This window comes from Jaculus jaculus, chromosome 6 (assembly GCF_020740685.1).
Source record: "Jaculus jaculus isolate mJacJac1 chromosome 6, mJacJac1.mat.Y.cur, whole genome shotgun sequence".
Classification (NCBI taxonomy): domain Eukaryota; kingdom Metazoa; phylum Chordata; class Mammalia; order Rodentia; family Dipodidae; genus Jaculus; species Jaculus jaculus.
In genome coordinates this window covers 46,949,483-46,972,120 of record NC_059107.1, presented here as the reverse complement: position 1 = coordinate 46,972,120, position 22,638 = coordinate 46,949,483, and the positions used below count along the sequence as shown (strand labels likewise).

Below are 22,638 nucleotides of genomic sequence, written 5' to 3'. Positions count from 1 at the left end.
GAGAAATAAAGCATTTTTCTTCTATTTTACATAATGACACATTTCACAGTCACAGCAGCAGCCAGCAAGCGCATGAAGAGTACAAGGCGTGGATCTGCAAACAGCACTGGAGTTTAGTCCCACTGGGTCACCAGTCCTTTAGTTCCCCACCTGAATGAGGTAGTCCTGTGCATTAGGAGCTGCAGGGAGAACAGGGAGGGCCATCTCTGAGGTATTTTCCAATTTCCTAGTTGCTCTGTGCAGGGGGCCTCCAGCTTTTCTTGTGTGCCATGAATCTGAAGGCACTTAATGCCATGCTTACTGCCACAGGCATACCTGTTTCCCAAATGTCCACTCCAATGGTTGAATCACGCCACTCTTCCCGAAAGAATGCTTTGTCCCAAGCACCAAAACTGGGCTGCTGAAAATGAAATTGGGAGGGGGTGTCAATTTCAGCTTTGCTTAGATTTCAAAAACTGCAAGAATAAAATCAAAATAACCTTTTTTTAATTTTTTTTGTTTATTTTTATTTATTTATTTGAGAGTGACAGAGAGAGAGAGGCAAATAGACAGAGAGAGAGAGAATGGGTGCGCCAGGGCTTCCAGCCTCTGTAAACGAACTCCAGACGCATGCGCCCCCTTGTGTATCTGGCTAACATGGGTCCTGGGGAACCGAGCCTCGAACCAGGATCCTCAGGCTTCACAGGCAAGCGCTTAACCGCTAAGCCATTTCTCCAGCCCCAAAATAACCTTTAATCCTACCACTTATTAAAGAGATCTATGTGCTTCCATCAATAAATTTGTAAATATTTACACAAGCATTAATTTTCTTCAAAATGAAGATGTCATATAGTGTCATCTCCTCCCCTCCTCTTCTTCCTCTTCTTTCTTCCCCATCTGCAATATAGAGTAAATGATGAATAGTTTTCAATGTTTACTGATGTCTTATGCAACATGATTTATAGTATTTTAAAATATTATTTTCTAATATTTTATTTTGATTTATTTGTTTTAGAGAGAGAAAGAGTGGGCACACCATGGCACACAGCCACTGCAAATGAACTCCAGATGAATGTATCACCTTCTGCATCTGGCTTACATGGGTCCTGGGGAATCAAACCTGGGTCCTTTGGCTTTGCAGGCAAGTGCATTAACTACTAAGCCATCTCTCCAGCCTGCTATACAATATTTTAATATACAAGTTTATTTAGCCAATCTCTTCTTTGGAAAATGACTAACTTCTAATTATTCACTATAATTATAAAAATACCCTTGAATAAATACTTTGAGTTATAAGTCTTGGCACACAATTTTGTTTCTTTAAGATGAATTCCTATTAAAGGAATTTCTGAGTGATATTAAGCAGTTTCATAGCTAGTAATGGCTGTCATTAAGTCAATCTCCATAGTGTATGAATACCCAATTTCCACCAATACTAGAAGAGTATTCCCCTTTCCCCCACCCTCATGAATACTAAATATTATATTAGAAAACTTTATTCAAATTTGATGATTAACAAATATATAGCTTAATACATTTGTTACCTTCTGCCAACTTTCTGATCAGGTGTTTTGTATATGTTCTTGCTGTACTTTTTATATTGTAGTCTGTTTTCACTTTTTTGCATGTGTATATGTCTTTGTATGTGTATGGGCTCACAAGTGTACATATGTGTATGAATGCCAGAGGTCAATGTTAGTTGTCTTCCTCAGTGGCTCGCCCTCTTATGTTTTACAGGAAGGGTCTCTCACTGAATGTAGACCTCACCCATTTAGCTACACTACCTTTGTAACAAGAGTGACCAACAGAAAGAGAATGAGGCAGAAAAAGAAAGAGGCAGAGAGAGAGAGACAGAATGGGCACACCAAGGGCCTCCAGCCACTGCAAATAAACTCCAGATGTGTGCACCCCCTTGTGCAGCTAGCTAACGTGGGTCCTGGGGAATCAAGCCTCCAACCAGGTCCTTAGGCTTCACAGGCAAGCACTTAACCACTAAGCCATCTCTCCAGCCCCCTTCTTTATTTTTAATATTGAAAAGGCATTTCCCTTACACAGGATTTTTTTTCTAATTTAATTTTTCAATCTAGTGTTCAAGTATGTTAATATATTGTATGTTGTAAGATGAGACATTTTCTCCATATACTTAATTCATTTTCCCAGAAGACCATAAGCTAATTCTTTGATCATTAATTAGAAACCACTTCTTAATCACATTCTAAATTCTTACACATACAAATGTCTATTTCATGGTTTTGTGAGGTATTCTCCATTGAAATGATTTATCTACATTTTTACTTAAATGTCATAAAATCTTAGTGAGGCTTAAAATGCATCTGCTATGTAATGAATTAGCATTTATTGCAAGTATCAAAAAATCCTGTTGGAATTTAATTGAAATCACATTAAGCATATAAGAATTTAGGAACCAACAACTTTCTTTGCAAATTGAGGGTTCCCATTTGTGAATGATTCAAATTTATTCATTTAGTGAAAGCATCTTAACCTCTTAAAAATAGTTCCAATAAACCAGCCATGGTGGCATATGCCTCTAATCCCAGGACTCAGGAGACAGAGGTAGGAGGATCGCCATGAGTTCAAGGCCATCCTGAGACTACATAGTGAATTCTAGGTCAGCCTGAACTACAGTGAGACTCTACCTAGGAAAAAAAAAAAATGTTCCAACAGCACTTATAGTTTTCTTTATCTATGCTTCACATAAAACTTCTCATTAGTGTAAGTCACAGCTATTTTGCATTTGTACTGCTCATATCTTCACATCAGGAACATCTACCCTTATACCTTAGAAGCAATGAGATATATACATAATATATATATATAAATAGTTAAATTTCCCATATTAATTCTAAATTCACTTGCTTCTTTCACTTATTTCTATACTTGTTTTCATAGTTTCTCCATCCCCTGTCAATGCTTTTCCATCTTTTCTCCCCACAGTACAAAAAGACAAGAACAGACTGCACCTGCCTTGGTGGCTTTAAAGGTGTCTTTGGTCTATAATATAGTGCTCAGGGAAGATGGTTTAACAGAAGGACCTTCTGGAACATGGATGCACCCATCAGGCAGAGAATGAGCAACTTTACTCTTTTCCTTCCTCTATCAACTGAAAACTTCCAGATTTTTCTCTGAAAATTTACTCTACCTCGAGCCCTCTCTTTCCAATAATGCCTGCTATATATTTCCCTTTGGCACCTATGTATTCCTCCTAGGAGGCTTATTTCATACCATGATATGAATCACTCTTTGTCTGGCACTCTGGAAGAATATCTATGTTTCTTTATATTAAAGTTCTATACATACTTGCTTCCCATCAGAATCTGATACAGGCAATGAAGGCCCCCAAAACTGTGTCACATAGTCAGTGCTCAGCATTTATTAAACTTAACTGAAATGAGAAACTTTCATATATATATATATATATATATATATATATATATATATATGTATATATATGTATGGAAGCATGCTAATAAGAGAATCCATAGGAACAAGAAATCAAAATCTCATAGCTTTAGCCAATAGGCATGTGCAAAATTAATAATAAAAAAGTTCTTCTATTTCCTTATTCCATTACTTTTAAAGCTGCTGTTTGCTTAAGTCACAACCACCTGCTGCTGTGCAGCTGGATCAGGGAATAAGTTTGTGCACCAAATTACAACAGAGAGCTTCCCAGTGGCTTTCCTACTAATGAGCTGCCAAGTCCAGAGTGATGGGCTTTCTGTTCTAGCTGATAACCAAAACAAAATCTGGCTGCACTGAGCAGGCCCTTTCACTCCGCCTGCTGCTTCTGCAGCTGAAGAGGAGAGTGACATATGAATCACAAAAGCCTGGGACCAGAATGGTGATGGAAGGAACTGCAGACACAGAGACTAAGTGAGGAATTGTTTTGGGCACTAAAAGGCTTTTCAGTCCCACTGATGAATGTTGGTACCAACCGAGTCACCATCATAAAATACTGATAAAAATACAGATAAATTGATCATCATCACAATGGGTCAATCAAATAAGTTTTTCATGTGTTTTGGGTGAGTTTGCATACTCAGATAGGGGTGAGGGTTGGGGAAGCTTTAGAAGGGTCAGCAGCCATGCCAAATCCCACCTCCATACATGGAGCATAGAGAAGACAATGTTGCAATTACAATTATTAAATTATGAAACAGATCTGGGAGATGGCTCAGTGGCAAGTTGCTGCCACACAAGCATGAAGACCTGAGTTCAGATCCCAGCACCCATAGAAATACTAGGCATGGTGGTACCCACCTGTAATCTCAGCTCTGGGAGGTGGGAACAGGGAATCCTTCAGGCTCACTAGATAGCTAGTCAAACCAGATTGGCAAGTTAAAGATTCAGTGAAAGATCGTATCTCAAAGACTAAGGTGGAGATCAACTGAGAAAGACACTCAACATTGACCTCTGACCTTTCACACACACATGCACACACAAGCTCACACACACAAATGAACATGCATATACACACATCACACACATACACACAAAAATATTATAAAACATCGCATAGTTTAATGAGCATTTACCATATGTCAAGTACTGTGTTGACCTTTTAAATGCATCATCTCCTGAAAATACCACTCAAGGTCAACAGAATGGAACTTGAGAACCTCTGTTTAAGAGGCTTAGTGGCCAGGCATGGTGGTGCACTCCTTTAATTCCAGACAAAGGTAGTAGAATTGCTGTGAGTTCGAGGCTACTCTGAGACTATATAGTGAACACCAAGTCAGCCTGTGCTAGAGTGAAACCCTACCTCAAAATAAATAAATAAATAAATAAAGAGGCTTAGTGAAGCATAGTCTACAGAGCTCTCTAGAGTGACAGAACCAATAATAAATATATATTACAAAGGTGATTTCTTTAGATTGGCTGATCCTAATCCAACAATCATGCTGGAAAGGCTAAGAACTCAGTACTGCCCAGCTCACAATGCTAGGTGCCTCAGCAGTCCCAACATAGCACTGATGATCTGGAGGGTCCCTAGGACTCATCACTGAAGAGCTGAAGAGAATGAGTTCTGATGGCAGCAGCAACAGCAGAAGGAATAGATTTGCTCACCAAGAAGTGAAGGCAGGCAAGCAAACAGCACTGTTTTCCCTCAGAGTCTTTATAGCTAAATTGTTACCAAAGGTGCCACCCACTCTGAAAGTGGGGGGAGAGTGCTTTACCACTCAGTTAATCCTTCCTGGAAATGCCCTCACAGACCCATGCAAAAATTTGACTTGTCTCTTTGTTGGTTTCAGATGCAATCAAGTTGATAATCAAAATTAAACATCATACATGGACACGATATAAATAAATGAAGCAGCACATATAAGTGCATCAGAACTTCAGACTGGAAAGACAGAAAACCACCGTGCAGTAGCATTACTGCAACTTTACCACCAGTTTCTTGGGCATCTATCAGCCTGAGAAAGTCAGCATGAAAGCCTTCAGGTAAGCCAGGCCCCATCCCACTCTGTATTTTCTCTCTCTCTCTCCCTCCCTCTCTCCCTCCCCCCCTCCCAACTCTCAGTCTCGCTGAGAGACACCACTGGCTCATCCATGTCTGGACCTACTGCTGTCCAGCTCCTGAACCAATTTTGGACAGAACCAAGAAAAAATAAAGGTGGAAAGGAATAAAAGCCTTTTCCTCAATATAAATTCCTCTTACCCAGTAAGAAATGTGTGCATTGCTAAAAAATTGCTTCATTTATTGTAGTTCATAGGGCTACAACAATCCTATGAAATAAGCTTGATTTCCACTTAAGTTAGTTAAGGAAACTAAGGGTCCTCATAGAGGTTAAATATTGTTACACTTTGTCAAAGATAGTAGCCACATTTTATCTCTCCATGACTTTCTTGTTCTAAAGTCATATGAAGTTGAATACAAGTCATTTTTTTGATTTATATCAAAATTAGTGGAATCAAATCCTCAAGCTAAACAATCAGTGTCTTGCTTCATCTTTAGTTATATGAAAAATTTTATCTAAATAAAATAAAGACAATTTAATATAGAGACTAAGGATTATCACAAAAACCAGGCCAAAAAAAGGCAAAAATTTTCTGCTTTTTTTTCTTTTCTTGCTTTCATTGCAGACCAACTTTCTCAGCAGCCTCATTTCCTCTGATTATAGGAAAATGTGGCTTTGCTGCAACCTGTGACCATTCATGCTATTGCTGTGTCCAGGCCGCTCTTGTCATTCATTCTTTCATTCTCTTTCTCGCCCTCCCCCCTCCCTTCCTTTTTCCATTGCCCCCACTTCTTACCCAAAAATATCATGAATAAGAGAATGAAATGAGTTCCAATTTAAGATACATCTCAACCTTAGTCATGCCAGGACCCAGACCTAAAGCCTTCCTCGTGTGAACAAGTAGAGGATGGCAGTTCTCTAAATAAAGTTCTCATTGGCTCAGGAGCTAGGCAGGCTCAAAGTGCCTGATATTCCAGAGCCCTTTGGGGAGATGAAACACTTGACTAAGTTTGTCACTTTATAAAGATTCGTGTAAATCCAATAAATAGCAGAACAATACAGTGATTAAAAGACCCTTTGCTTCCTAAACTAACAAGGCTGAACATCAGGAACTTCCCAGTTCATAGGTTTCCTTATTGTTTGAACTCATGTCAGAAGTAATGGTTCCTGCAGGAGACTTTAAAGCAAGGGTAGAGACTGGATTAAACATGGATGTTTTCTCTCTCTAGAAGACAACAGGTGAAGCTGCATCGAAACCATCTTTAACTGACTGACTACATACAGCCTGAGAGATGTCCCATTTGGGCTAAAACTCTAACATTAGATCTCACTTACCTCCCCCATCTCACTTTTAGGCTGGCCTTTCTAAGCCAGTCTACTTCTTTGCTATTGTAAAAACAAATGAAATGCTTTAATGCCAACAACTAGTGTTGAGAGAGAGTAACTGCTCTGAATAGAGGGTAAGTCAGGGCAAGTGAAGACACTTTCTCTTACACTCTATAAAATGCAGATAGCTGAAGAGCAACTGTGGAGATCATAAAGTGGCTATATTTTTCACCCCTACTCATTACAGCTTTTAGTGAATAGTCTCTCTGTTGTCTTAAGCCATTCATCTTTGGGAAAATATGGCCCCATTTTTCTATTTATTTATCTCTTTAGAAATGGGAAAACATAAACTGTTGCACTATAATAAATTTTCTCACTTTTATTAGTTCAATGGTGGAACAGTAAAATGGAAGTCAAGCATTACTTTTATTCCTTGGATTTTTGTCATTTTGAGTATCCTTAGCCCCATTAATGTCATGATCCCTAAGAATGGTCTCATTCCATTATCTATCTTCTGAAGATAGTATTTGCAAACCCCAGACATTTAAAAATCTAACAGAAAGATGAGGCAGAATATAGCTTACTCATCCCTTTAGTACACAGGGGAAAAGAAGTTTTCTAAAATTATTTAATTTGTAACTCATACATGCAAATTTCAAAATGTAGAAAAGCAAAAACAGGGAGGATGTGAATTAAACCAAATTATTCTTACCATGAAACTTAGATGGAAACTGCAAAGTAGACAAAATATTGGATGCACCAAGAAAACATATACATTATATATTTGTGTGTGTGCATGTGGTGTGTGTGTGTGTGTGTGTGTGTGTGTGTGTGTGTGTTTTTGAGGTTAGGTCTTGCTCTGGTTTATGCTGACCTGGATCACTATGTAGTTTCAGGCTGGCCTCAAACTCACAATCCTCCTACCTCTGCCTCCCAAGGGCTGGGATTCAAAGTGTGCACCACCATGCCTGGCTCAAGAAAATAATTTAGTAAAACTTTTGCAATCAGGTGGATTTAACCTTGATATGAAGAGTTAGCACTAGGGTTATATAATCCATTAGTCTCACCCTGGTTCCTAAGAATTGAAGCACGAAAGACCTTTGAGGCAAATGCAGTCTATAGCCCTGGGCTACATGTCCCTGCCCACTTTCCACCCCAAACAAGCTGAGCTGATGCAATGAGTTGCTTCTCACCTTGAATCCAAGATCACTCTAGGCAGCTTGTCTGTTTATCATCCTCTCTGAGCTTTCCAGAGTAAAGGGGACTCCAAGGAGGAAAGTATCTTAAGAAAGAAAATAGTGTGCATGGAGGAAAGAACCCCAAAATGCTTCCAAAACACAGACCAATAGTCACCACCCTGTCCTCATAGCCAATTTCCCATCATGCAGATCTCTTTAACTCATTGTCTGCAATCTCCTAGCAAAGACTTCATACAAAACCTCACACTGTTTGAGGTGAGAAAGTGGGGGAAAGAGATGTCCATTTCTCTCCTATGTAAACTTAGTTGCTATCTCCTTACTTTCCCCCTACATAGCTCGTGAAGCTTTACTGACTTGATCCATGTTCTGGGATAACCCTTGCTCACAGTTACAAACAATGTACCACCAAAGTCATACCTCCCTTTGAAGGAGCAAGTCTTCCATGGATCGCAGCCTTTTGTTTGCTACTACATTATAAAATTCCTACAGGCAGAACCTTTGTCCCTGCAGCCCAGTGGTGAATAGCATGTGCTCTGAAGCAGATTGCTTTGTTGCTAGTCATGAGTCTATCCCTGTGATTTTATTGTTGTTGCTTTACTTCCCCATGCCTGTTTTCTTGTCTATAAAATAAATGAGGATATTCCAAGGCAGAGAAGCTCCAACAAGACAATTTGTATAAATAACTCTGAGCAGCATAAAGTACATGACCACCTACGGGTAGCTTACTTACTTAGCTGGTAAGTATTGGATAAATGGATGGATCTTGGGGGGCATTTGGCCTTGCTCTCTCAGAAGAAATCCAGGAACTGAGAAATGGCTCAGTGGGTAAAGTGCTGGCTGCAAAAGCATGAGGACTTAAGGTCAAATCCCCTGTGTCCATATAGAATGCTGGGCATGGTGGCATGAGCCTGAAAGCCCAGCATTGAGGTGGCAGAAATGGGAGAATGCTTAGGGCTGAATAGCTACCTAATCTAGTCAAATCGGTATGCTCCAGGAACAGTGAGACTCCCTTCTCTAAATAAATAAATAACATAACATAATATAAACTTACTGTGATAGTCTATGCCTTTAATCCAAGCACTCAGAAGGCTGAGGTAGGAGGATTACCATGAGTTTGAGGCCACCCTGAGACTACATAGTGAATTCCAGGTCAGCCTGGACTAGAATGAAACCCTACCTCAAAAAAAAAAAAAAGGTAGAGAAGCAATAATGGAAAACACCCATTGTCAAACTCTGACCTCACCACACTTTGCACACACATATGAGCATGCACATACACAAGCATGGAAGACATACAGAGAGAGAGAGAGACAGAGAGGATGGCATTGCCAGAGCTGTTAGCTAGTCTGCAAGCCATTTTGTGCTTTGAGCAAGGCATGTCCAGAGGAAATAGCAAAACAAAAATAAATAAATAAAGTCACAGATAAAAGCTTTCCATCTAATGTGATGTAGCTCATGCCACCTTGTTGCTTTGTTGAGGCAGAGCCCATGAAACTTGTTCCTTGAAGAAAGTGGAAGGAATCCAGCTTTGGTATGGAGATAATAGAAACGGGGAAAGTCGGTTGTTTACAAGTACTCTTCCTTTCCTAGCCGGCCTGAAAAATTGTCCCAATCTGGGAGAGAAATGAGGTGCAGAGAAAATTAAGAATGCAAGTAGAAAGTTGATTTGGGTTTTACAGGCACTTGAGTGGTATCTCGAAAAATTTAGAGGCCATTTAAAAGTACCTCCTCTTATTTATGGTTGCACTTCCTGAATGAAATATTGCCTGCATTAATCCCCTCTGGAATTACAGAGCTTTTCTATGTTTGATGCCTCCAAAAACTTAGAACACAAACACCAACCAAAAAATATATGGAAAAACATAAATTAGACTCTTTTCCCCCCAGTGGGATGCATCCATGCATCATAGCTTATAAATTTAGATTATATCTCTACTGCCACCCTGTGATAGAATAGTTTTTAGTGAAGATATCCTATGGAGAGTCAAAAACTCAGAACACAAAAGCTTTCAAGGGAAAAGCTCTGCCGTTTTGTCCCCTAACTTTCAAGCAATGTCATACTTTCTGATGACTCTTGATTAAAGCTAAAGTTTAGGAGAAACATTCTATGTCCATGGAGCAACAGGACAGGGAGGCAGAATTGGAGATCACTGAAAAGAACATGATATTGTACACTGTCATTCTCAGACATGGGTCATAAAGGAACATGGTTTGCCTCACTTGGACGAAGAGCTCTAACTTAGTGATACATTCTCATCCACCCCCAGACTGTTCATCCTCAAGCCCAGACTTCTCTGCCCCATAATGAGCTATATCAATGTTGCTCTTTCCTCCTTTATACCCAGTAGCTTCTCTCCCCACTGGAACTGGATACCTGCAAACATGTTCACTATTCTGTTGCTATTGCAGGGCACTTTGAACAACCTACAAATGTAAAAATAACTGTATTTTCTATACAATTTTACAAACTGTTGAGTCAGTTTGGGGCCCTAACTCTGAATGCATTTTTTTTTTCATCTTCTGCATGAATGTATAAACCTCACATTCCTCAGTTCTGGAATAACTGTGAAATATATAAGGCTTATCTTTGGTTCCCCCCACACACACTACTCCCTGTTTCCCCTTCTCAAGCCTAAGCCCTCCGTTCCAGGCCTTCCTCGCCTACCCTTCCTTCCACCACACCTGCTGTTTCTACTGCTCCTGCTCCAAGCCTTGCTCTCCATTCTGTGTATCAAGCCTCTTCTCAAAACTCAGCCTATGGAAAGAAGAGAAACTTATACCAACTTGTTAGTTCAAACCAATAATGAATTCTCTATTTTGTTTCATGGAATACCTGTGTTCAACCCAAGAAATGTGGAATTGAATAAATATCCAGTTGTATTTTGGGATCATTCTAGCTATTTCTACTGGCTCCCACCTCTACATTTGCATATCAGAATTTTTATCTGCATGCTCTAGATTCATGGACAGGATTGCTTCCTGGGAAAATTTTCCTAATATAAAAGACTCACTATGCTTTTGAGTTTCTAAATAAAGTTTGAAAATGAAGGGGGAAACTTTAAGGTCATAATCTTTTATCTACAGACTATTGAATTTCTTAGTTGCAATCCTCAGATTTAAAATGGAGCATGAAATATTAGCTTCATTTAGCCCAATAAAGCTCCAAGTCACTGAAGTACTAGTAGAATGAAAGTTCCCTCATAAAATTAACTAATACCTATTGTGACATGTCCTGAGTATTCTAGTCTATTTTCTTCAAGCCTTTGGGGTCATGAGTCTAAATACTCCCATTCTTTTCTCTTTCTTTTTTATGACTCTGGAGACTCTGAGGCTCCTTGACTTCTTCATAGTCAATAAGTTCCATGGTGTGAATAACTGTCTACACAAAGGCTCATGTGTCAAAGACTTGGTCCCCAGCCTGTTGGTGTCATTTAGATGGAGTAAGACTTTTAAGAGGTCAAGCCTAATAAGAGGGGCTCCACTTATTTTGAATATGCCATTGAAGGAACACACACACACACACACACACACACACACACATACCTGGAGTGGTATAGGTGACCAACATGGTAGTTCCATTTGTAGTTTTCTGAGGAATTTCCATACTGATTTCCATAATGGCTGTACAAGTTTACTATTTTTAGGAGTTTGAGTAGCTAGGAGAGTTGGGCATTGGGAGTTACCAGGGTAATTAAGGTTGACATATTTAATACTTATTCTTTTTAGCATTTCTTCCCACCTTTAACCATCCACAAAGTCTATACACATTCTTTCTAGCTCAATTCACATTCCAAATATTTTTTTTTTACCATAGTCCATGGCATGATATTATATAATGAGGCCCTTACTTCCTGACAGACAGCAAGTATCTTTATTATGTGTTCATTTATTATTACTCTGGCATCCAAAAATCCCTAAGAATGTTGAAAATCGCATTCTATATATTGACATTTTGCTCAAAAGTATATAAAAAATCTTTATATATTTTGTTGAGCTCCAAAAATATATAAAGGAAGGCATTTCTTTTTTAATATTTTTATTTATTTATTAGAGAGAGAGACAAGCAGACAGAGAGAAAATCAGACTGGGAAAGAGTAAGTATAAGCACACCACAGTCTCCTGCCACTGCAAAAATAAATAAATAAATTAATTAATTAATTTAATTAAAACTCCAGACACTTCTGCCACTTAGTGCATCTGACTTTACCTGAGTGCTAAGGTATCAAACCCAGGACATCAGGCCTTGCAAGCAAGTGCCTTTAACCACTGATTGATCCCTCCATCCCCACATAAGGTATTTCTACAAGTGCCTTCAGCTGAAAAGGAGTTGAGAAATTAAGCAATTCCTTCACTTTGCAATAGGAAAAATGGAATCTGAACATATTTAACTAAAGTCACATGAGGGTATCAGTTACTTTTGTCCTCACTTTGACAAATACCTGGCAAAAGCAACATAGGGAAAGAAGGGTTTGTTTGTATTCACCCTTTGAGAGTACAGTTCATCATGACAGGGAAGGCAAGCTGCCAAGAGCTTGAATCATCTGCTCATGCTGCATACGTAGTCGGGAAGCAGAGATGAGCACTGGTATCCACCTTGCTTTCTTTTTATTCAGTCCAGAACCCCAGCCCATGGGGTGGTGCTGCTCATATTCACAGTGGGTCTTCCCTCCTCAGTTTAAACCTCTCTGTAAACATGCTCATCAACACAATCAGAAGTATGTTTCCATGGTAATTCCATATCCAGTCAAGTTAACAATGAAGATTAACCATTATAAATAGTGTCAGAGGTGACCTTAGAGCTTTTGCTTCTTCACAGAACAGAGCTTATGACTTGTCACAATTGGTCACAATTCAGGGCTCCTCGCTGTGTGCTGATTGCTCTCAGCATATGACTCAGACTCCTGGATCAGACTCTCAGCATTTGTGGGTCTGGGGTTAAGGATCTCAGAAGATTCATTTCCTTTTCTTCCAGCTGTGACTTCAATGATTGCAAGAATGTGGAAATATGTACTTCCTACCAAAAAGGGAGAGTCTATCTTACTACCAAGGATAACTTGAATCTTATAAGGCCTCTCTGCTAGAGTGTCATAGAACCTAAAGTGCACTGCCTATAAATGAAAGAGCTAACAGGCTTGTACACTGTACAGAGACTCTTTGTCCAGCTTCTGTCAAGCTGGGCTGGCATTTCAGCAGCCTTCAGTGCACAATGAGGATCACTTGCTGAGAACTCTTCACACTGCTCCTGGTGAGAGAAACATTCACATGTTCAAGAGGTACACAGAGTCCTTGGGGCATGACATGTATGAGGGTGACATGTATGAGAGGTTTATGGAGTCCTCAAGGGCAACAGAGAGGGTGACATATATGAAAGTTATGCAGAGTCCTCAGGGAGAGAAGGTGTCAGTTAATGTTGAGCTCTATTCTGCAGGCCAAGAAGCCAGAGCTAGAGCATGAGGGAGGGATGAAGGGTCAGAAGACAGAAAAATGAAAGTAGAAGAAAGACGTACAGTCCTAGGACTGAGGCCCCTGTTTGTTTAACATTCTGGCCAAAAAGAACCTCAGGACTGCCTTCGCAACTGTTGAGTGTCTAGGATATCAGAGTATAGCTCCAGCTTCTCATTTACCTTCAGCTTCTGGGAGAAAATACCTGAAAATTATCTTAAGAGTGCTGCCTGACTCTCAAGGACTCAGCTTAAAAGTCTGGCCTTAAGGGACTGAAGGGATGGCTTAGCTGTTAATGTATTTGCCTGCAAAGCCAAAGGACTCAGGTTTGATTCCGCAGGACCCACATAAGCCAGACACAGAAGGTAGTACACGCATCTGGAGTTTGTTTGCAATGGCTGGAGGTCCTGGTATGCCCATTCTCTCTCTCTCTCTCTCTCTCTCTCTCTCCTTCCCTCCCTCCCTTTTTCTCTGTTAAATAAAAATAAAATATATTTTTCAAAATCTGGCCTTAGGAAATTTGGATAATGACTTCTGCACAAAAAGGAGAGTGATGGCCACCCTGCCCACCTAGAGGACTCTATTGAAGTAAGGTCTTAGAAATGCATACAGCATGTTAGAAAGAGAAGAGAGCTGAATAGAACCAACAAAATTTCATAGTCTCACCTTGACAATTTCCTTAGAAAATTTCTTCAGAGAAAAGATAATAAAAATAAATGAGCTGAGACCCATCATCACTTAAAAATCAGATCATGTCCTATTGGGAACATGAAGTTCCCTGGGGAGGGGAGGTCCTCTCCATCTTTAGAAGCAATGATATTCTGAGGGGATGAACAGAGTTCTCTGCTGAGGAAGATGCCCAAAATGGTGGGGGAAATTGTGAAATGGCTGTGCACAAGCAGCCAGTCCTCTATGAGAGCCTCCCACCCTCCACAGGGTCTTACCTCAGGCACCACCACCAGCTCATTCTCCTCCTTGATCTCCTTAGTAAGCTCTGGGTTTATGTCCTACACAGTCCATAACACTTTTCACCTTACTGGGCACTTTAGTTTCTTTGCTCTACCCAACTCCGGCCCACAAGCCAAGCTGGAGCACTAAGCCACTGTGAACCCAGGAAGGCCATTCAGACAGGGACAAAGGCACTAGGACAGGAAATAACTGGAGCCACCAAGAAATATAAAGTATACCTGAGAAAAGAGTGAGCCACCAGAAATTCAAGCCAGATATAAGAATCCTAAGATCAGATTGGATTAATCAGAGTGAAAACCTATTGTCATCATGAGCCAAGGCCTGGAACATGCAAGACTAGGAAAAAGCTAGCCAAGCAGGACCAGCACACAAAAGCAACCAGTGCTCATTATGCAGAGGGAACCTGTCTACTCCACTCCATTTCCAGTTCTCTGAACGCATAGTCCCAGTAGTTAGGATAGGATTCTGATATGTGTCTGTTCCATTAGACCAATTTAGCAGTTAAAAGAAATTAATTGCTTGGGCTTATGTATTCCAAGTAGTTAGAAGCCTAACTGATTTTATTTCCAATTGCTTTGATGCTAGATATGCATGTTCAAGGGCAATAACATAATATCAAGCAAGCATCTATCAATCATGAAGGTCACCATCAACCAATCAAAATGAGTGCTGGCTGGTACCTTGCTGTGCTGCATCCAGCCAGTTAAATACCACCCTGGAAATGGACTCTAAGGAAAGTCTTTTTGAACACTGATTATTCATTATGCGTTGTTATAGATATTTGTAATATACATATTTCAAGAAATAATTCTTTAGTAATTTTCCTTGACAATAATAATAATCATAATTATTATACTAACTATGGGCTAGTAGGACAATTATAGCTGAAATACCCATGGGTTAGTAGGTTTAAAGTTTCTTTTTTAATGGGCCACCACAAAAAGAGAATTTGGAATATAACACTTGTGATGAGTATTTGAGAGAGTAGGTGCCATAAGTAAGTGAAAAATGCTGCTAATTTTAAATGTGGAAACTGTAAACCACTGCATGTTTGGAAGAAAGTAGTGAAGTTGAAGCAAGCAGGAGTAAGGTCTTCTGTCTTAACAAGACACCTTGGTAGGCATTTTGGCAACGAAAGTGAGCATCACATTGTACCGAAAAGAGTAGACACAGAAAGAAGACAAATGGGCTGGAGAGATGGCTTGATGGCTTAGAGGTTAAGGCGCTTACTTGCAAAGCCAAAGGACCCAGGTTCCAAGGTTCAATTCCCCAGGACCCACGTAAGTCAAATACACAAGGTGGCACATGTGTCTGGAGTTTGTTTGTAGCAGCTAGAGGCCCTGGTGCACCCATTCTCTCTCTCTCTCTCTCTCTCTCTCTCTCTCTCTCTCTCTCTCTCTCTCTCTGTGTCTTATCTCTCTACTTATAAATAAATGTTTTTCAATGTAAGATGTTATGAACAACCCATATGGAAACCTACTTCTTTTTAAAAAATAATAATATGCAATGTCTTCCACAGGTTCAAGTAATAAATATTTGGTCCCCATCTAGTGTTGCTATTAGGGGTAATAGTGGGAGCTTTGAGGAGGTGTTAAAGGAACAGATCTGAGCCTGGATGACACTGGCTGAGATCTCCAGGCTTTTGTGTCCTGGAACAAAATTATTGAGCCAATGATATAAATAGAAACAGTTTATTAAGAATCTCTCCCTCCAACCTATTCCTTATTCTCCTACCTAAGTATGAACCTAACTAGAGGAAGTGAGTCACTGAGGGTGTTTCTGAAGGATGTGTCTTTCTTGGCCCTTTCCAGTCTGCCATGAGGTAAAGAATCTCTTTCCCTACACCCGCCCATGGCCATTATGTTCTGCCCGAGCATAGGACCAAGTAACCAGACAGAACCATCTGAAGCCATGAACAGAAGGACTCTTTCCTCCATTAGGTTGTTTATATTAGGCTGTCTGGCACAGTCTTAGGAAATTACCTAATGCATGCACACACAAAAGAAAAAAAATGGAGAAACTCTTAAACATGTGTCACGAGAATGTTTTCCTTGGAGAGATGCGAACATGTGTCTTCTCCTCAGACAGGGCACAGCTGACAAACCAAAGGAAGATTACCCAAAACCAAATTTGGTAAAGCAATGAGTTCATTAGGGTTGCTTACAGAGCAGGGTGAGGTGTTGCTTACAGGAGCATTGGATGATGCAAAGACATCACCAAAAACCCCACCCCAGCATACATAATGACTTGCAGAAGGTGCAACTCTGGAGCTCACTGCACAACCTTCAGGCAGTTCAATTCATCCCCAGCACATACAAACTAGCAGGAAGTTCAATCGAGAGTCTCATCCCCAAGCTGTTGTTTTCCTCTTATATAGCCTTAGGAAGGGATCTTGCAACCTTTTCCTAGACTTATTGACTACCTGAGTCTCCTGAGCTTCCTCCACACGCCCCCAGGAAGCAATGTTTTAATTCCTAATTAACATTGGTCAAAATCTGTCCTTAATCATGCCTACAACCTTGAGGAGTGGTCCTGTGATCTTTTAAGTTTCAGGACTCACAGACTTGACTTTCTGAATTCCCAAAGCATCCCACTTCTCTTCAGAGGGGAATAATTCAATGCGGAGCAATATGCTACACAGCAAATGTTTATAAATGAGAATGATGTTCCAATTGGTTTCTAAGTTTTCCTTCTGCAGCTGTTGTATCAGTCGAGTGTCACTTTATAATATATTCATTCATTTATTCCTTCATTTACCATGTATTGGGCACCCAGTGTTTGCCCAGCACTCTCCTAGGAAGCATCTCCTAGTCATGCTTAGTTTTCAGAATGCTGAAAGTTCAGATAAAAACTAGTGCTCAGTGAGATTAACTACTCAATGTTGCAGCCACTAAGTGATTAAAGATTTAGAGCCAGATCTCCTGATTCAGAGGACGCCCACTTGCATGCAAAAGACTTTGTGCTGTAGCCTGTAAGGCAGCAATTCCTAACTTCCTTCAATTGATTCCAAATTCAAAACGCTTTCCATGGCCCCAGAACTTCCCAAGTACAAAGATTATATATTATATGTTGGAGCTCATTTAAGAAATGTTTGTTGAATGCCACCTGTGTGACATGAATAAATTTCAATTTCAAGTTCTTAGTCTCAAGTTGCTCGTGAAGGAAATCATAAGCAAATTCTAAAACTATGATGACACTGCAGCATGGTGAACTAGCTTGAGTACCAGAAAGGCCAAAGATAGCCCTGACCAATGCCACATGATAACTTCAACTCAGGAGTCAAGAGGGAAAATTAGTCATGAAAAACAGTCACAGAAGAGCTGGGGGCTAGAGCCCAGGAGTGAGTGTGCTTACCTAGCATATACAAGGCTTGGTTTTGAGCCCCAGCACTATAAAAAAAATCAAATAAAATTAACAATCACAGAAAAGATGACAATTAAAATTAGTCTTGATGGAAAACTAAAACTTTCTAAATTGAACCAAAAGAGGGAGAGAGAGAGAAAAAAAAAAAGCTTTTTCAGAGGCACTGAACCATGAAACTCTGGGATGCAGGAATCGCAGCCCAGTGTTAGGGCTGAGACAAGGTGTGGATGTAGGATGAGGAATAAGCATCCAGGGCTCACATGAAGATCAAACAGACATGTATGGAGATGTTCAGGCTGCCCTGGAGCATGCGCAAAAGACATAAATCAATGACTTCTCATTGCCTCACAGGGGCTCACAAACATCCTAAGGAAATATGGGAACCTCTTCCACTACTGGTGCATGAACATGTACAAACATGTCTGAAGTAACATCAGCAGGTAACAGATGCAGTAATAGATGAACAATGACGTTTCTATCAGGAAAGGTAGTGGGTGGCCAAAGTAATCATCAGAGCCTGGACATGTGAATGAAATGGGACTCATCCAGACATGGTGGGTAGCCTATTCCTAGTCCTACCTTACCTCAGGCCACCAGTTCCGCCCCAGCAATGTCTGTAGCTCAACTCTCACTATGAAAGTATGCAAAACTACTGTAGAAGCTTGTTCCAGTGAAACACGATTAGACATTGGCTTTTCACCATTGTATCTTTAATACTGCTTAGATGTTTTGCATATGATAATTATGCATGAAGTGGAGTTAAAAATTTGAAATAATTATTTCTTAAAATTTTATCTATTTATTTGCACATGTGCATATGTGCTGGCATGCCAAGGCCTTTTGCTGCTAAAAATGAATGCCAAACACTGGTCCACTCTTTGTGTCCAGCTTACATGGGTAATTTGGTAGTGGAAAACTTTGGAACTGAATCCAAGCCAACAGTTTTGCAAGCAAGTGCCTTTAATTTCTGAGCCATCTTCCCAGACCCTGAAATATTGTGTCACTGAAATATTGAGGGTCCAAGGAACATCTCTGTTGAATACCTCTGAGAAAAAAGTGGGGGTGGAGAAATGGCTCATTAGGTAAAGTACTTGCTGCATAAGCATGAGGACCTGAATGACCTGAGTTCAGATCCTCAGAACCCATAGAAAATACTGGACATGGTAATATAGCCCTGTAATCTAGACACAGAGGATCCCTGAGGTTCACTGGCTGGCTAGTCTAGTCAAATAAGTGAGTTCCAGGTTCAACATGAAACCTGTCCCATAGAACAAAGTAGAGGGAGACTGAAGAAGATACACATACACATATACTTGCACCTGTACAATGTGCACCCTCACACACCACATTCACACACACACAAAGGAAAAACATCTTTTTTAAGCCACAAATGTCCCCTTAGGTATCAAAGGGTCTCCAGCACTAGGTAGAGTAAAAGCTCATCAGTGGTGAGATGATATTTTGGCTCCATTGGTAGTGACACTCTCAAAAACAAAATTCCACTGAGAACAGCAATGAGAGATGGAAAGAGAGAGACTAGAGTTTCCGGAAGGAAGCACAAGAGTTTTCCACTGTAAAACTTGTATTCAGTCCACACTCCTAAGGATTCAAGTGTACCCAGAAAAGATCATGTCTTCTCAGTCTGAACTACAAAAGTGGTACTTGGTGCATACTGGTGATATGAAGAGGAAGACTAAGTGCTACCTGGTGGTAGGAGTAAGAAGAATACAGGAGCCTTCAGGTCTGTGGACTCCTATGCAACATCTATTCATGCAAAAGCCACATTGCTACACACCCTCTCTATGCCAGACAGTGCTGGCACTGGGACAAACACCACCAACCACTCAACTGTAACAACCACACTGGTACTCCAGCCAGTGCCCTGGTATAGCAGACAGACTGACATCACTAGGATGAACTTCTAAACCAAGCACAAGTTATGGGAGAGAAGGAATTAATTTGAAGCTTATAGATCCAGGGAAAGTTCCATAATGGCAGAAGAAGCTGGCCCACTTTCACAGGTCCATGCAGAGAGAAAGAAAAGCAACCACCATCAAAAGCAAGCAAGAAAATTCCAGAAACTCCAGGCAAAGCTCAAGCACTTTACATATCTTTACAGTGGAATTCTCCAAACCCATCTCAGGACTGGACCCTAGGATCCTCCCTCTGTGACACTTCCTCTAGCCAGGTGGCTAAAGGTCTAAGTTATAGGCTTTAATAAGCTCCTGAGTGTATTTGGGGACAGCTATTCAAATTATCACACCTGGGAGCATGTGATGCCATTTTTATCCACCAACCCTCTTCAGTGAGGACAGCCTCAATGAAGGGGGTAACCTCCAGGTCACTGAGAGAGAAAGAAAGAGAGAGAGAGAGAAGCTTGCTTCACACACACACATACTAAAGCTGGAATACTAGGAATTTGGTTCCTCTGTTGTGGCTTTTGAGTAGTAACCGTAGCTATTGGTCACCATAGTGACCAAATCCCCATTCCCATGTCTGCCATGGATAAGTCTGAGACATAACTTCCACTCTAGAACTCCTTACCACCCAGGATTCTGGTTGAGACATGCTATTGCTAGACCTGTTCTCTTTCATTTGCTGCTTACCCCAGTCTTGCCCAGACTCCCAGGAAAGTCTTCCTAATAGCACACTTACAAATAAAGCCTAATGCTAGAGCCAAGCTCTGAGACCTTCAAAGTATCCTTCTGGGAAAGCAAAAGTGCCACATAAACAGGCCCCCACAGTGGGGGAAATTGCAGAAATGCATGGTGTTGGGGGAAGCATCTGGGAAAGACCCAGGATTAGGACTTCTGGGAACAAACAGGGTTTCTGAGCAACAAAGAAGTCTATGTTGGCACTAGAAAGATGAGTAAGGACTAAGCCTAGCAAAGAGAAGAACATTTCTGACAGAGGAAGCAATGGGTTGGAGCAAAGATTCTGAGAAGAGAAACAGAAGAGCTGGTTAGGAAAGTTATGAATAAATCAATATGCCTCTAGGGCAGAAGTGAGAAGGGACTGGCAGGCCCTGAGGCAGCAGAGTGGGCAGTGGCTCCTTCAAACAGCTTAGTAAACCAGAATGGGAGTGGGGGGTTGGAACATCCTGAGGGCCCTGCAGTGCCTCTGAGGGTCCTTTTGGCAGCATAGAAGAGAATGGGCTAGAAAGGGGAGAGATAAGAGGCATGAGGACCAGTTAGGAAGCTGTTAAAGTAATCCAGCCAAGAGTTGACTGGCCTGAGATAAAGTAACAGAAGTGAGATTGGAGAGAGGAAGGGATTACAATTGAGAGGGCACTTGTCACAATATAAGGGCCAGGCCAGCAAACACACAAGGCACAAGGCGACCTGAGCAGATAGGCAAGTAAGAGGAAATGCAGAAGCAGAGCAGCAAGCAGAGATTTCAAGCTTGCCCTGATGGACACAGGAAGAAAATTCAGTTACAGAAGAGTTTATAGGATAAGGGAGGCATTAGAACATTCATCTGCACACAAGAAAAGAGCTCTAGAGCTACAAGGAAAGAAAGACATAGCCTTTCATTCCCATCTAATTCTTTTTACCCGTTTTGCTTTTATTTTTTGTTTTTACTCACATGAAAACCTGATGTAACAGATGATGGCCTTAACCCAGGTGCAATAACTGCTAGCAGTAAAAGGATACTAGGACCCCCCCAAAAAAAATGCATACACACAAATACTTCAAAAGTTTAGGTTTATTCCTGTCCAAACATGTCTTTGAAGATAATTTCATTTTTTCTGTCCAGGGCTTGCAAAAAAGGCCACAACAATACAGTCCGTCCTGTTACAGCTGCAGAGGGCAGAAGGTTGGAGAGAAAGCTCAATTAAAACACTGCTCTCCCCAGCCTGATAATGGATTTGACATTTGCAGAGTGGCTGTCCAACAGTACCTGCCACTGCAAAACCCACAAATTGGGAACGGCTCTTTGTGTAGGCTGACAAAGCACCAAACAAAAGGTCTCTGGAAGCGCATGTTTGAAGGGCCATGAAGCCAGTTGCCTCCTCAGGCCAATCACCCTCTGCTTTACCACCACCAGCAGGGGGCACTTTGAACAGCTCTGCTTTACCACCACCAGCAGGGGCACTTCGAACAGCTCCTTCAGTGAGTCCAGGAGAAAATACCATGCTGCCTCCAGGCCTGCTGAAATCATTCTTCACGTGGACTTTGCAAAATCCAAAAAGGTTTCTGGTTACCTCAAAATGTTATGAACTCTTTGACTAGTTCTCAAAAGGTAAGAGTGTCGACAGTGCAAAGAAGATTGCTCTCCAAAATAACCTAACTGGGCACTTCTCAGAATACTTCAGATCCATACTCTTAATGGGTCTGTGCAATAATACTGAATTTCTTCCATTCTCCTGGTGAGAAAATAAATGTTCAACATATGTCTTTTGACTCTTTTGATCCCATTGGTCTTTCCACCCATTCAACACTGGCTCTACAAAATGGATGGGAAAAACTAGTATAGGTTTTGGCCAAGGAGTTGGGAAGATGGCTCAACGTGTAAGAGCATTTGCTCATTTGCTGTACAAGCATGTTCAGATGTCAGGCTCCCATGTAAAAAAAGGCAACCAGGGAGCTGGAGAGATTGCGTAGTGGTTAAGGCACTTGCCTGCAAAGCCTAAGAACCCAGGTTTGACTCTCCATGTCCCACATAAACCAAACTCAAAAGGTTATGCAAGCACACAAGATTGTACATGTGCACTAGGTGGCACACTTGTGTGGAGTTTGGTTACAGTGACTGGAGGCCCTGGTGCACCAAATGGCTGTCAGTCTCTCTCTCTCTTTCTCTCACTCTCACTTCCATTCTCACTCTCACGCATACAAATATAATCAACCAGGGTCATGCATGCATATAACCCCAATGCTAAG

The 22,638-nt window shown here is 40.9% G+C and overlaps 1 long non-coding RNA gene across 1 annotated transcript in view; it reads right to left on the bottom strand.

The window, feature by feature from the left end:
* Positions 1-317: 317 nt before the first annotated feature.
* LOC123461463 overlaps positions 318-22,638 on the bottom strand; it is a 42,106-nt gene continuing 19,785 nt past the window's right edge. The window contains exons 2-3 of the long non-coding RNA XR_006637707.1: positions 794-876; positions 318-400 (exon numbers count right to left, since the gene is read on the bottom strand). This is a non-coding gene — a long non-coding RNA (uncharacterized LOC123461463). The remainder of the gene's footprint in view (positions 401-793; positions 877-22,638) is intronic.